The sequence below is a fragment of the Passer domesticus genome, chromosome 2 (genome assembly GCF_036417665.1).
Source record: "Passer domesticus isolate bPasDom1 chromosome 2, bPasDom1.hap1, whole genome shotgun sequence".
In the NCBI taxonomy this organism is placed as follows: domain Eukaryota; kingdom Metazoa; phylum Chordata; class Aves; order Passeriformes; family Passeridae; genus Passer; species Passer domesticus.
The window spans coordinates 104,046,811-104,056,207 of NC_087475.1; the positions used below are offsets into that span (position 1 = coordinate 104,046,811).

The 9,397-nt window shown below is 43.4% G+C and overlaps 1 long non-coding RNA gene across 1 annotated transcript in view; it reads right to left on the bottom strand.

Moving 5' to 3' along the window:
* The window catches only part of LOC135294646 (uncharacterized), a 49,829-nt gene extending 42,015 nt beyond the window's left edge, over positions 1-7,814 (bottom strand). Inside the window, exon 1 of the long non-coding RNA XR_010356743.1 lies at positions 7,614-7,814. This is a non-coding gene — a long non-coding RNA (uncharacterized LOC135294646). The remainder of the gene's footprint in view (positions 1-7,613) is intronic.
* Positions 7,815-9,397: the final 1,583 nt, after the last annotated feature.

Sequence of the window (9,397 nt, forward strand, 5' to 3'; positions counted from 1 at the left end):
CAAAGCTCTGAACACATGCAAGACCCTTGCCTAGTCTAGAGATAGGATTTGCTGATCTCAGCTTTCTCTGCTAGAATAATAGAAGAGGCTGTAAATAACTGTGTTATTTTGGTGTCATCCATATTACAGACAGAACTGTACCTATTTTCAGACAACAGAAAAACCAGAAAACATGTCCCAGCTTTGCACCCAGTTGTTTGGGCTCTTTTCAGCCACCAAAGGCAAGTTTTAACCCACTCCCTGGAGGTGAAAAGGGTATGTTTGAAAGATGCCAATCTGGTTACTCAGTTTGAGCTGCCATCAACAGCATCTTAATTACAGAATCACAGGATATTTGGGATTGAAAGGGATCTCCTGAGATTGTCTAGTACAATAAGATGCTTTCAAGAACATAAGTCATGTTTGGGGCATCAACTGTGACTGATCTCCTGCCAAGTGAAGGAATAGCAGAGCCTGTATTTGATTTTAAAACCACCCTGCCATATACAGATCCTCTCTGGGAAAGCTCAGCAGATATTTAGGTCCCACTTTCCTTAAATAAGGATCATTTTGTTCTACGGCTATAAAAATGCCTGATGGTCAACATAACAAAAGCACTTTAATAGCAGTTATCCTGAAAATGCAGCTGACGCTTTGAGGGGGATTAAAGAAAGCATTTTGGATTTGACCAAGATGATACCAGACGGGAAGGCATAGATGCCTTGCTTTAGCAACACTACTACAAAAAATTAGGTTTTGGATAAAATCCAAGTGTTTCCCCTAACTTTTTGGCCCATTCACAACACTAAATAATTCAATACTCTACCAGGTCTGTTTGGAGCCCAAAGTGAATTACTTGGTTTTGGCTCAAACTTGCATCAGAAGATCTTCAGCTCAAGATAACTGGCACTTCACAATATAGCAAGAACCACCCTTAGAGACACAAACATTACATTGACTGATCTTTTCCTACATGTAGAAGACATACCTTTCCCAGGAATTCAAGTCACATTTGCATAGTTGACTAAAAGTGTCATAAATCTCCTCCTTTTGCATGGTAAAAGGAATGGAGAATGAATTCCTCTTGGAGCCTTCATAAGCAAGTACTTAATCTCATTGTTGGACCATACACTCTTCCTTTCACAGTTAGCACAGTCCTCTGACTTGCCAGGGTTGTTCACCAGTCTGTACTGAAGACTCTTTACCTTTGAGAACAAATTGCCCCTGCAAGCCAAGCCAAACCAACACTGACTCACGATCACTTGGGCATAGCATTAGACATTGCTGAGGACTGTGCATCAAATCAGCTCCACAGATTTATTCCTTATAGTTCTGTCAGTTCACAAAAGAATCAAGACTGAGGAAAGGTATTTGCTATTATTATTGTTATAGAGAGATGATTCAGGAAAGAGATTTTGACTCCTGAGTCAGGTGAAAAACAGCAAGTTACGAATGAAGATTTAAGATTAGAAATAACTTTAGACTTTAATAGATGATATAAGCATCCCACTATGGTAGATTTGATACTGCTGTGAATACTTCTACCCATTGAGTTTAGTTGACCAGTTTCCTTTTTATGGTCTTAAAAGAGCAACAAAGTTTGTATTAGTTGGATTCAAACACTTCAACATGTTGATCTCTTAGCCCATCTGACCACCTGTGAAGTGAGAGAAATGTGAGAAGAGTTTTTAGCTCTTCAACAGCCCAAATGCTGATCCCCATCATATTGTACTGTCCTTGTGGACTTCATCACCAGTTGTTCAATTATACAAGGAGACATTTGGACTACTGTATCAAAAAAAAAAAATCCCAAACCTTTATAGTGCTTGTGTGAAACAATCCTGTATCCTCCCATGCTCGGATAATAATCTGAATGATATTTACTTGCTTCTATTTGAATGCAACGTCTGAATCCTGTCTGGCTGCTGAGCAGACATCTCCCAGACGAGTTTGAAACACATTTGGCAGCTCTTTGCCCATATGGGCTCCCTCAGACATGCCTCATGAAAAAAATCACACAACTAGACAGTTGCTCAGAAATCGACACGTGTTCCCCCAGACATGAAAGGTACTGGTAGCCTGTGACATCAGCCACTTTAACATAGTCAGATGCCACAAACACGAGTCTAGTACAAAACAGCATGTAGCTAGCTCGCAGCCCTCTCCCATTAATGAGATGGCACTTTATCAACTCCACAACAAACTAAGCAGAGCATTTCCTAGTGGAAAGCTGTTACCTCTGTACTGAGTAAAAGGACAGTAGTGAACATAATAGGGACACAGTAGCCCAAGGAACTGTATTTTCATCATGCTCAGCAAACTTCCCTGTCCAGCTATTCATGCTCTGCTCAGGCAGTCACTCTCACAGCACCCCAGCTGGGACCAAGGCCCCTTCTCAGGTACAGCCCCCCCACTCACAGTCAGATCAGATATTCCATAGCAGAGCCTCATACATCTCAATCCTTAAAATAATTTAAATCTTGGTGCAATACCTAAATAACAAAATACCTGCTCGAGCTGGTGCTTTTGAGGAGGTATCCTGAACAAAGGATCCTGGGCTGCTACACCCTCACAGTCTAAGGGCAGGAAAGTCCAAGTCCTCAGGCTCCTGCCTGAGTGTCCTGTCTCCTGGCTGGCACCCTGTGCCTTTTGTCATGCAAAGGGTCAGCACTTCACTGCCTCCTGCCTCAGCCAACCTAGAGCTCATCCTGCAGCTCCCACTGCAGCTGCATCCCAACATCCCTGACCTGAATGTATTCTTCAACAATCATTTTCTCTCCTTCTTCTGTCCCTCCCTTTCACCCATCTCCCTCCTCCTGTTCTCCTTCTGGTGAGGATGCATTTCCACAACATGCAGCCTCTTCCCTCGAATAAAATCTGTCTGCTGACAGCATGATTAAATGCTTGAAGGGGATGGTATCTGTGAAAAACACTCTCCCCTTTACTACATACTCCTCAGGAACTGGTACTCTTCAGGACCAACAGACCTTCTTGTGGAGATCCTGGGGGGGCATTCCCTGGTTCTGGGAGACACAAGAAGCTTCCCTCAAAAAGCTGTTAGACCCCATTGGCTCCTTCCCCTGTTCCTATTTCTCTGAGCCACTCCTCCCTATTCCCTGATTGGCCCTCATCTTTGAGCTGCCCCAAGACCAAGTTCACCCCCAGGCCCCTTGGTAGACCAAAACCTTGACCCTGTGTGTGTGGGTGCTGGGGCCTGAACATTGCACTGCACGGCTGAATAAAACATCTGGGGATATTATGCAAAGGTCCTTTTTGCTTCTTTACCCTGGACTTTACTAGCAGCAATTCAGCCTGCTACACCTTCCAAGTGAGGCCGTGTGATAGCTTTCTCCAGTGTCTGCAGCAGAAGTCTGGGAGGGCTAAAGCCACAACACCTAGTTATCCAAACATGACTATCTCTGACTTCTCTCTCAACATCTGTAATTGTCCTAAGCCAGAGCCCTAGGGAAAAAAAAAAAAAAAAAAAAAAACAAAAAAAAAAAAACCAAAAAAGCACACTAAAAAAAAATAAAAGAAAAAAAAACCAACCAAAAAACCACAACCACACAATGAACCCAGAAGTGAAAACAGTGGTGGTATGAAGTAAGAGAAGGAAATGGAGCTATGCAAAAATGGGAGTAAAGGATTGAGAGGGAAGGCAAGGGATTTATTCAGCATTTCCTTGTCTGTCTCCTCCACAAACTGAATCACAGAAGCATGAAAGTAGATGTATTGAATCTCAAAGGAAATAAAAGAAGTGGAAAATTAACTACTGATGAAAAAAATAGCTGTGTCCAGGGATTCCTGCATATCAACTCTGAGCTCCTTCTTATCAGCTTAGAATAGAAAAGGCCAGGGGACTTGGGAGGAAAGGTCAAACACTGACAGAAAACACAGGCAAGGGAAAATGAGAGCTAACATGGAAATCAAAGCAGAGGAGCAGGATAGAAAAGAGCTGATCCTGTTTCAGACTATTTGCATGCACTTCCCTGGGTGCCATTCCCCCATTTCAGCATCATGAGCGAATGAAGTTGGTTTAAAGCTGAGGCTAAGAATAGCCACACCACTTTCTGACTTTCTTACAACCACCTCTATTTGGCAACAAGTAAAAAGAGTGGGCTGGGATAACCTCATAGAGCAGCTGCCACAATAAGCACTGGCACACAGCTGGCCTGTGAGCTGCTGCCTGCCAGGTCCCAGCTGACCTCAACAGCTCTTCCTGGTGGTTACTAATGGCTTGGACAATGTGCATGAAGCTGGCCTGTGTAATCCTGTCTGGATTCTAGACCTTGTGTTTTCCTGGATCTTATGCCATTGTTTCCCATTTGTTCCGAATTAATTTTGACCGTATTTTCTCCTGGACCTCCTTATCCATTCTAACTAGAGTGGCCACCTTGGATTTCCAGATGATGAAAGACAAAGGGCTGCCTCCACACAGCTGCCTGATCATAAACAGGTCCACTGTCACAGTATCATAGGAAATCACAAAAAAAGAGATTGGAATAAATATATATAATTACCACATATAGGTTGTCATTTACATAGAACCTTGAAGAGTGGTTTCCAGTGGAAGTAAAACTGGTTGCCTAAACATATTCCAAAGAAATGGCTCCCCACAAAAATGCCACCACTACATACCCTGACAATCCAGATCAGTGACCCACAATGTGCAAATCTGTCTCCTTTTTGGAAATCTCCACTGAACCTGAAAGTTTGGCTCCCAAACAGCAAAAGTGACTCCGAAATTACCTTCATGTGGACAGCAACCCAGCTATATAGATTGATCCCTCAAGTCAGTATAAGCACAATGTCAGCGACACAGTCTTTCAGAGACTGGAGGTTTGTTCTCAGTCAGTGCCAAAAAGGACATGCAGAAAGGTAGGACACGCCTGGGGACTCACTGCTGACATGATTCTGCAGAGTAAATTACAATCTTTTACAGAAATAGCTAATAGCTTTAAAGACAAGAACAAGATAAAAGTATGTGGGGGGTAAGCAGGACAGATGGGTTAACAAACATAATAGGATATGCATAATTCTCAGCTACTCAGGAACAGTAATCACAAATCACCACCTGCCCAGTTACTATCAGATGGCAGGTTTGCCTCTCCACAACAAATCTGTTTCCTGTATATGCATCACAATCTTGGTGCATTAATTCACTTACCATAGTAACTTTTCTTCTCCTACATAGACAATTCAGCTTTGTGAGAAGGAACAGGAGTTTACACCTTTCTGTATAAGACATTACTATATTTAACTTTGCCACATGCAAGTAAAGTAGGTGAAATACGGGAGCTTTCAGCATATCAGTGTACTTCCTTTGTATTTGCAAAAAACTTACTTTATACAAGGCTCAACTTTGAAACTACAGAACACAGCAGAACATGTGAAACACAGTTTTGAACTGTGTCGCACTTAGAGACTATTTATAGTACCAGGAGAAAATAAATATGGAACCCTACAAACTCATTGGAACTGCCATATCACAAAACTCATCAAGAGATGTTGCACAGAAAATTGAGCAGAACAAAAACTCCACTTGTGAAGATCCAAGTGAATTTGGGTCAATTTTGACACACACACTTCTGGATAAAAGAAAAGTGAGATGTGGGGACAGATAAGTGAAAGAAATCTCAGAATAACTCAGATTTCTTTTTTTAACTGTTGAAATGATTGTGTCATTTTTTAATACATTCCAGGCTTAAAAGAAGAATTTTACAAGAAATGAATTAACATCCTTTCTACAATTAAAAGAAACTTTTCAGTTTTGGATTGAATGAGGCACCACTGGGCAATGGAACCCACCATTCTCTTTTTCCGTCATCTCACTGGTTTTTTTGGGTTTTTTTGTCCAGTCATTGAATTGAAAACTCCATTATTCACACAACTCAATCTGAAATAAAGAAAAGAGCAAGCCAGCTGTACTCCTTATATTATGAATTAAAATATCAGGCTATGGCAGACATGGTAGAATATTCTGTTGTCAGAGACTCACATGCTATATAATCCCCTAATTATAACCAAACCTTCAGCAGCAGTTTCATGCACTTATAATATCACTGGATTTCAGGTATCCTCATTCTGAGCTAAACTTCCCACAGAGCATTAAGGGCACATGCAGTGAGCAGTAGGTCTATGAGATGATGGTTATCTAATTCCTCTGATGAAAAAAAGGAAAACATCTGTCAATGAGAGGGAAACTTGCAACCTTGGGAGTTTTCACCATGGGACAGTGACATTGCTGGCTTGTCTCTAAAGAAAACATTGGGAGGCAATTCTCAGGAAAAAAAAAAAAAAAAGAAAAAAAAGGCGATAATTGTAGGAGGCTGTTTATTTGTTAAGTAATAATAAGACTGGAGAAAATGGAAGGTGGGCTCAGCAGAGCTGACCTAGAGTTTCTTCTTTCCCAGGTATCCAGCATTCTCAACAGCTGAGTGATGAGCAGAATAGCAGGTACCAACCCAGGGCCTGTATTCTGCATGAGATGGGCAAAGGATGTCTCATCCAACACAGAGGTGTAGGGTCATCCCAGCTTTTCAATGGCTTACTGTGAACTATCTTCCCTCACTCTCATCAGGAATTCTTCTGGCCCAGATTTAGCCTGTCCAAGCAGCCAGCTGATCAGCACTGACTTTTAAACCTCTGCTGGCCAGAGGGATAAAGGAGACATTCTTCAGGCTCGCTTGCTCACCAGTTGGCCTTAGCAATTTCCCATTATTGTTGTCCATGAGCCCATGCCCAGGAAAATGAAGAAAGTGGAAGTTATTTTCTGCGGTTGTTTTGAATGTGAAGTAGAGTGGAGCCTGGATTTCACTCTCAGGGCACTCCAGGGTCACAGGCAGTGCGTAGACAGCACAATTGCTTAGCTCTCCCCAAGGCATTGCACACAAGAAAGGAGACACAGAGCACTGGCCAGGGTTCATTGCTCTTAGCAAACTGCAGCAGCATCCCAGGGGTGAGCAACTTCCCAGGCCAGCCCAGTCAGAAACACCAGCTCAGAGGTGAAGCACCACGCCACTTTGGCACATGAGCAGGACAGTCACAGATCTGAGCTCAGCAGATTCGGATTAACAGCTTTTAACTGCAGGGGTAATGATCCTTTGGGACAGGGCACCAAGGCCTGTGGGGAGGCTCCCTTGCAGGCACATTGTCATTTTTTGTAGAACTGAACGCCACCATGTGCTGGAAAGCATTCTGCTACAGAGTAGGAGTTTGGGGCATTCTGCTGGATGCTTCAGTTATTTTGTGCCAATTGTGTTCTACAGCCCCATAGCTGCTAGAGAGAGCAAGAGCAGAATAAAGATCTACTGGCCCCTGCAGCGCCTTCTAGCCGGGTACTCCAGTGTTGCCTGATCATCAACTTACAGTAGGGTAAAAAGGAAAAATGAGACTTGCAAACATTCTCATTGAATTCCACCTGCTCCCTATCAATACCAAGGAGAAGAAAATCTGCACTATAAAGAATTCAGATAAGATGTGAAGCCTGATAATTTCAATGGCTCTGTAGCACATTGCATCACTCCCTGATGAAGGGTTAAACATGCAACTTGGTACTATCATGCCCCTTTCTTCAATGTCTTCCTTGAACTCTGAGCATGACTTTTAAGTAAGGGAGGCAGACAAATTCTTACCTTACAAAATCCCCAAGGACTGCAGTTCTCATCTCTGATGGACAAACCAACCTGCCCCAGAATAGCTCATCAGAGTTGCTAGAGAAAATAAAAACAACCCGGACATTTATGTCTGCATTTCCCATGAACTGCCCACAAAAGTCACTGACTCAATGAAACACTGATCCTCTGACAGACAATCACAGATTGCTGAAAGTGACTTTACTCACTGTTTCCCCATGGACTTTGCCTTAGCCCTGCCCTCAAGTGAAGCTCCTTTGAAGAAACCCTGCAGAGCTGCTCCTATCACCTTTGTGCTCCTTGGGCAAGGGCTCAGCTGACTCCTGTGTGCTCACAGAAAGCAAACCTCCTTCCCTTTACCTTTTCCTACAGCCAAGCACTACATCTCACCCCCAACCCCCATCACTGCCAGTGGTCTTGATGGGAGGGCTCCATCTTCCTGCCCTCAGATGGCTGCTCTTGGGAGGGAAGGAAGCTCACCCAGATGGATTTCAGCAGCTCCATGAGTATTTTATGGTCTTTTACTGATTTACAGCCGGTTCAGCATTCTTGTAAATGGCTATAAATTGGATTGAAGTCATAAATCATAACCAGAGAAAGAGAGACACAGTCTCTGAGTCCCAGCTCAGGCTAAACCAGCCTCTGTGAATATACAGAAGAAACTTGCTCCCTCAATCAATACACACAGCTCAGGCTACAGCAATGATCCACAGGGTCCAAGCCTATTCCTCTACCACAGGGCCTAAGAGCAGTTGCACACTGCATGTGCGTGAGGCACTGAGAATTCCTCCCTCCCAATACCTGCCAAAGCCAGCCATAATACAGGCTGTCCCACCACCTCAGGCTCTGCACACTTCCTGACCTTTGCTGCACTCATAAGTGCCCACATACACATCCCCTGTGAGCAGGGAGGCAGACCAGCACAGTTCACACCAGACTCAAAATTTCTTGACATATCAACAAGGGGAGATTCCCACCTCACACACTACCTTTCCAAGGCAATTGCCTTCTTTCTCCACTGAGACTGGCAGAAAGTTGCAGATTTTTACTCTTCTGAAACACCTGATTTAGTCCACATGGAGCTGAAATGCCTAACTTTCACTCCACAAGCCTGGTACCTAAAACATAGGGATTAGAATATTTCACTTTTTTTACCAAGGTCTTTTTTAGAATCTAGGCTGTGAGCATCTCTGAAAGCATCAGACACAGCTGTCTAGCTGCAAGCTAGACCCTTCTTATTCCTGTAGATGACTGTAACCCAGGAGCTGGTTCTTTCCACCTCCTTACCATGACAACCAGTGTGCTACCCCTAAAGGCAGCAGACACCACCTCACTCCCCTGCCCACCCTTGCAATTCAACACAGCCTTTCCTAAAGACACCAAAACCCAGGAAACCCAAGTGACTACCATTACCAGGCTTTTTAAAGTCCTGAGGGCTGCCAGGCAAATTTGTTTGGCCCTCATTTTCTAGGCAAAGTGCCTGATGAAGGTAAACCTAAATGTCCCCCCTTGCAAGCTTAAAGGGCTCCTGCTGCTGCAAGCACAGCAGGAAGAGGTTTTACCACACCTACTATGGAAGAGTTTTTCTTGCTTAAAGGAACTTGAAAAGATACCAAAAGGTCTGTCCAGTACTACCTACACAGCCTCAGCATTATGATCCTGCAAAGAATTGTCATTCCCTAGCTAGTGACCTAGGATACACTCCCTATTCATACAGGCAGTGACCGCTTCTCATGTATATTTGGTTCAGACTTGCTTATGTTTATTTATTATTTAGACAGATG